At 55.5% G+C, this 6000-nt stretch overlaps 1 protein-coding gene across 3 annotated transcripts in view; it reads right to left on the minus strand.

Annotated features, from left to right (window-relative positions):
- Nucleotides 1-6000, minus strand: part of dysc (whirlin protein dyschronic) — an 81660-nt gene extending 75660 nt beyond the window's left edge. For 2 of the 3 annotated variants that reach the window (XM_025300428.1, XM_025300429.1), the window contains exon 1: nt 5883-6000. The gene's annotated coding sequence lies outside the window, so the exon portion shown is untranslated. Of the gene's footprint in view, nt 1-5210 lie in introns of all 3 variants that reach the window. The other variant, XM_025300427.1, reaches the window with a different exon arrangement.

The raw sequence follows: 6000 nt of genomic DNA on the forward strand, positions 1-6000 counted from the left end.
TATTCACGAAAGCGCGGCGGTAACCGCGCGGCCCTAAGTAAATTTCCTCGCGCGCCTCTTAGGCATCGAAACACAGCCGGCGCGCGGTAATTTATTTCGATCGCGATAGGCCCGCGCGCGCGCGTCCGAGCGCCGGCGAATTTATCGTGGAAGAGACTTGAGCCGCGCCGATTCAGCCGAGCGGCTCAGCTCGCCTGCTGGCTTACGGGATATGTTGTGTTACGTTATGTTGCGTTGTGTTACGTTAAATAGCCCGACGCCGTTATTGCACCGAGAGCCCATCGAACATACCTCTCCTCCCCCTCCTCTCTCTCTCTCTCTCTCTCGTCGTCGTCGTCGTCGTCGTTTCTCGCATAATTCTCGCCGGTGAATTTTCATTTAGCGCCGCGCGGTAATGTTTCAGCCATTTACGACTTCCCAGCGCCGAAGTTATGTATACGGCGTGCGCGATTTACGACGCGACGGGGCGAAATTACCGCGAAGCCACCGAAGGGCTCGGAGATGACAAAAGTGAAAACCAAAAAGAGACAGCAAAGAGAGAAGGTGCGACGAGTTACGATACGCCGGGATTTCGCGCGTGTAATTTCTTCGATCGCCCCGACCGGTCGCGTATGGGGCGTTGAAAAATTGTTCTCTCTTTCTCTCTCTCTCTCTCTCTCTCTCTCTCTCTCTCTCTCTCTCTCTCTCTCTCTCTCTCTCTCTCTCTCTCCCGCGTCCAGATTTACCGGCGGTCCAGCGAGCGATGTACATTCGATAATCGCGCGTATAAATGGCCGATAGATGAATCCGTCTATTAATAACGGGGAGAGCATTTATAAGCGGCCGACGATCAATGATGGCGTCCACAATGACTTATTTTTGCGTCACGCTGCGCCGAGCCTTCCGGACCAACGGAGGTGATGAAGAAATTCTTTCAGGAAGCGGGATAAAAATGGCGCGATGGTCACAACGAGCGAGCGAGCGAGCGAGAGAGAGAGAGAGAGAGAGAGAGAGAGAGAGAGAGAGAGAGAGAGAGAGAGAGAGAGGGGCGCGTCTCTCCGCCGGCAGTTTGCAAATTCGGACACGCGCGAAGCGGGTCAGAATGCGATTTCCTGTTGTGATAAATCTTTGCTCGTCGTTAGTCGCGGGACAATGGTAGGAAAATGCAGCAGTATCACCTAATCAATCTTATCTCAAAGCAGAGATTAAAACTTGAGGGGTTGAAGAAGGCTTTTCAGCTTTTTCATTATTGCTCCATTCGTTAATTTTTCTCGGCAATCGACTGCATCATCCTGTCCGTGTAAACATGTCCTTTTAGCACAATAGTGTTGTCCTACCTGGAGAAATGGAGGGAAAACGTACCTTTTCCCTCCACTTCTACGTGACAATATTTTTTGACGTAAACGACTCTGCCGACCGGTAAGACAGCTCGCGATGGCCGAGCGAGAGATGAATTTCTCGATATTCTCGAGAAGCGCACATAACGATCTCGCGTATATTTCATCATCCCCGGGACACCGCCGCCGGCGGGGGATCGAATCCAATTTCCCGTGACGGCTAGCGTGACTGTCGCGCGTGTATTGAGAATTTACCGTCGTGCGAGCGCTCGGGCGGATCGGAACTGTCCAAGTTGCGTTTATAGCGTTACGTGCGCCACGTGTAAATCCGTCATTCACGAGCGAGGCGCTCGTGCGTCGTTAATGTATTCTTTCGACGGCGAAAAATCGAGCGAGTCGTCGACGTCGTCGTCGTCGTCGTCGTTGGTGGTGGCGCTTCTGTCGCGCTCGTCAAACTCGCGAGATATGCGGTAAATTGAAAAGAGGCACGTCCGCACGCGTTTAGCGTCCCTCGCGGGATAATTTCCCACTCTTTTTCTCTCTCTCTCTCTCTCTCTCTCTCTCTCTCTCTCTCTCTCTCTCATTGTGTCGCGCGAAAAACGCAGGAAGCACCGCTTCAGCGCGCACTGCGCTCTCGCACTCGATGCACGAGCGAATGCAAATGCAATTAATGGCGAACGAAAGAGCGCGCGATGGATTTCGCCAATAAAAATACTCCGTGTCGAATGTTTTACCCGCCGCGCGTCGCCCGGCTGGATTCCTCTCGGAGAGGGCGAGAGGCGAGGCTCGCGCCGATGACGATGCTTTTTCTACTGATTTTTTTACACAGCTCGAGGAGAGACCGCACGTGTCTTAAATTATTAAAGTTCCTCCGCCCGTCTCGAGGCGTGCATTGTTATGCATCGCTACGCCATCGGCTATCGGATTATTACCTTTTTTTAGCAATTTATCAAAAAATGGGCAACGCTACGCTCGGGGATGCAATTCGAGGGATTCGGAATCGATTGTAACTTAAGGCCGTGTATCGCGAGTCCGGTTAGAGGGATTTTTTTCCCGAAAAAGGGGAAACGAGAAAATGGCGAAATTGTGCGCACGAGAAAAGACCTCCCGGGCGAATGTCGATTTATGTAAGGAGGATTTATATTCATTCAGCGAATCAAAGATCGCAACGAGCTCGCCTACGGTGGACGCCATAATTGGGGAGAATTAATTTCTGCCGGAACGTTTCCTCCTCGCCGTCGACAAAATTCCCCAATATCGACGCGGCGCTTCCGCGTTTGCCCGCGACGTACGGGGAAAAATGGTCGATCCTCAAAAGTTCTTTTCATCATCACAGCTCGCTCTTTCGGGAGCCGAGGAGCAGGAGATTCGACGTAATACCCGTGACTTTAACCTTGTCGCGGACAAAAGGCGAGGCGTCTCAGTCCCCAGCTGCGACTGCTCCGATTGTGCCTCGCTCGAGCGTCAGATGTGGGAATCGCATTGCAATTTCGCTCCGCTAAAGTACGATTTAATGGTCTTGATAATCAAACAGCAAATACTGCTCGTTCGTTTAATTCGCAAGCGTCATTAGGGACCTTCCAGGGCGCATCCGAAGATCCCTCTTTCCTGCAGTCGGCGAGTCTGAGACTCTCGGAGAGTTAGTCAGGTAGACACGAAAGAGGTTCGACGAGAGCCGAGGAGGTAGCCCGCTGACAGACGCATCGATTCAGCCGCTTAATATTTCCTCGCGGCTCTCGGAGCTTCGAAATTGCCGACACCCCCGCGTCGACTCGATACCCTCCCTCGGAGTGAAGATCACCCGGGGACCGAGCGAAGAGCGAAAACTCGTCGCTCGAATCTCCGAGCTCTTCCGGGAGAAAAAGTAGCGTCTATTCTCCTCCTTCAACGACTCGCGAGTATTCGTGAGTCTTCCCCCCTATCTCTCTCTCTCTCTTTCTCTCTCTCTCTCGACGTTTTCTTCGTCGCTCGTTCCGCGTACGTCGGACGCTTTTATCGTCTCATATTCGCGAGACGTTTCGACCGCTTGCTCAAGAGAATGAACGAGTGAGCGAGCCAGCCACTCGATTACGTCGCCGTTCACGTGGCACGTGCTCTCGATGAGACGTGGAGAGCGATAGAGCAAGAGAGAGAGAGAGAGAGAGAGAGAGAATGCACCGAAGACACGTCGCGACGCTCTGCTTGGAAAAGCGTCGCGTGTTCCGCGGTTGGCTGGCGTGAGTGTGTAACGTTATACACATGCACACACCAAACACACAGACACACACACACACACACACACACACACACACACACAGATACAGGCCGCGCACGTCGGGGTGGTTGCGAAGGGCGGCGAGGGACGGTGATGTATGTACATACACGCGGCCGTCATCGTTATTAGTTATTAACCAGCGACCGAGCGGCCGCTTTTCTTTTTTTTCCACGAGGGTGTGCTCACGCAGCACGTCACGGGGATCGATTCTCGGCCACGAGGTCGAGGGCTGAAAAGTATTACGAGGGGGGTAGGAGAGCGCGCGCGGGCGAGAGGAACGGTCGGACACGATCGGATAGCGGGCAGCCGGCGAGCAGGCGGGCGGGAGGGAGGGAGGGAGGTAAAGTGAATCGTGTGTGTGCTGGAACCGCCTGCTTCTTCGGACACTTGGAGGCCGTGTGCCGAGGAACCGCCCTTAACCCTATCAAACTTTTAGCGGACCGCGGCGTCAGCGTTTCCCCGAAGACCGAGCGGTCGACCGGCCCGACCGATCGAGATCGATGGAGAGAGAGAGAGAGAGAGAGAGAGAGAAAGACGACGAGGGCAATAGAGTTCGCGGTCTCTCCCCGAACTCTCGCCGAACCCCGAGAGAAAGAAGGAGAAAGAGAGAGAGAGAGAGAGAGAGAGAGAGAGAGAGAGAGAGAGAGAGAGAGAGAGAGAGAGAGAGAGAGGCTCGGGGAACCGAGAGTGACTCGCGCGCGAACTTGGCTTCTCTCCTTACCCAACCCCCTCGCGACGCTGTTCAAACACACTCGCATTGATCCCTGCCCCCGGCTTTAACTAATTCGCGGTAGCCCGAGAGCTGGTATTACGTTCCCGCTGAACGAGGCAGGCTGATGATCGCGAGAGGTTATTAGTGGCGTCAGAGCTGACGCAATGTTTTTCAAGGTAGCAGGCGCGACAACCTCGAATCTCGGCATCGGGGGCTCTCGCAGAAGTCACAGCGCCGGTCACACAGTCTCGGCTAACCATGACGTCACGGTGTTCCTCGACAGAGTCGTAGTCGCTTCGCGACACCTTGAGAATGCTTGGCTTTTGCCCTCGGATTATTTCGCGCGGCGTCGCTCATTTTCTCTCTCTCTCTCTCTCTCTCTCTCTCTCTCTCTCTCTCTCTCTCTCTCTCTCTCTCTTCAACGTCGCAGGATTCTCTCAGCGAGCGCCTCGGGACCCACGGGCTTGACGTATGCTGACGGCGCGCGCGCGTCGACGTCGATCGCGAGATGATCCGGGCACAATCGGCGGAAAACATCGCGTCGCAAACCCCGTGAGCTACCCTGAGCGACCGGGATCGCGCTTCGGTTCCTTTGATTTGCAAGTCCGATTTCAGCTTCCGCAGCCGGGTTATCGGCGGCGATGTTTCTCGAGGTAACACCTGGTGGCAGGCCTTAATTACCGCTACGCCGTTGGCTCCGCTGTACTTCGAGAATCGGAGTGCCAACGAGCGGCTCTTAAGCGCGCGAGAGGCTCGGCGGAAATTAATTAAAACTTTTCATTTCGTAACGACGGCGGAAACCGAGCCTGCGAAGCCGAGCCTCATCGGTCCCTCCTTTCTCTCTCTCACACACACGCACACACACACACACTCTCTCTCTCTCTCTCTCTCTCTCTCTCTACTCTCCCCCGAGCTACTGCGCAAATACCTTGCTGAGCGCGGTGTCACGTCAACCTCGCAGCCCCGTGTGAATCGAGCGAGATCGCCTGGTGAATCTCCTCAGGATCGACCGATCCGGCCGGACGCGACTCCTCGGCGACATTGTTTTTCAAGGCAACAACAGCTGCCGCCCGCACGCGCGCGACCTCACCTCCGCCGCGGCCGACCGAGCGCGAAGCCAATTATACACCGCGGCGACTCGCGTATCCGCGGACCCGCGGACAGAATCGAGATCGCCCGTGAAATCTTGCCCCCTCCCTCCCTCCTCTTCCTCCTCGTCCTCCCCCGGCGCGGAGAATCGACGTCGCGGCTTTGCAACGCTAGAAAGACATCTTGCGGGGCGGGAGGGCCATCTCTCGAGCGGGGCGGTCCGGTCGGTCTCAACGTGACATCTCCTCGCGGTATCGCGAAGGTGTCACCGGAGTGTCACGAAGCGAGCAGCTCCGCGACCGTTCGAGCGCTCTCAAAGATGGCCAATCGTGCGTCGCGCCTCTCTCGCGGCACATGGAAACCCGGGGGAGGAGGTGGAGACGGTGGAGACAATGGGACATGAGGTGGACAATGATGATAGAGATGATGAGAAAGCGAGACGGAGACAGAGACAGAGACAGAGAAACAGAGACAGAGAAGCAGAAGGTAGGCGGTGATCGAAGGGACTCACGTCTCTCATCTCGCGGCCGCGGCGACGTGCTCACGTGCGAGCGTCGTCGTGGCTCGTTCCAGTTCGAGGCCCGTGTCGCGCAGGGAGACGGACGCACCACCACCACCACCACTACTAC

The sequence above is a fragment of the Harpegnathos saltator genome, unplaced genomic scaffold (genome assembly GCF_003227715.2).
Source record: "Harpegnathos saltator strain DR-91 unplaced genomic scaffold, Hsal_v8.6 scaffold364, whole genome shotgun sequence".
Classification (NCBI taxonomy): domain Eukaryota; kingdom Metazoa; phylum Arthropoda; class Insecta; order Hymenoptera; family Formicidae; genus Harpegnathos; species Harpegnathos saltator.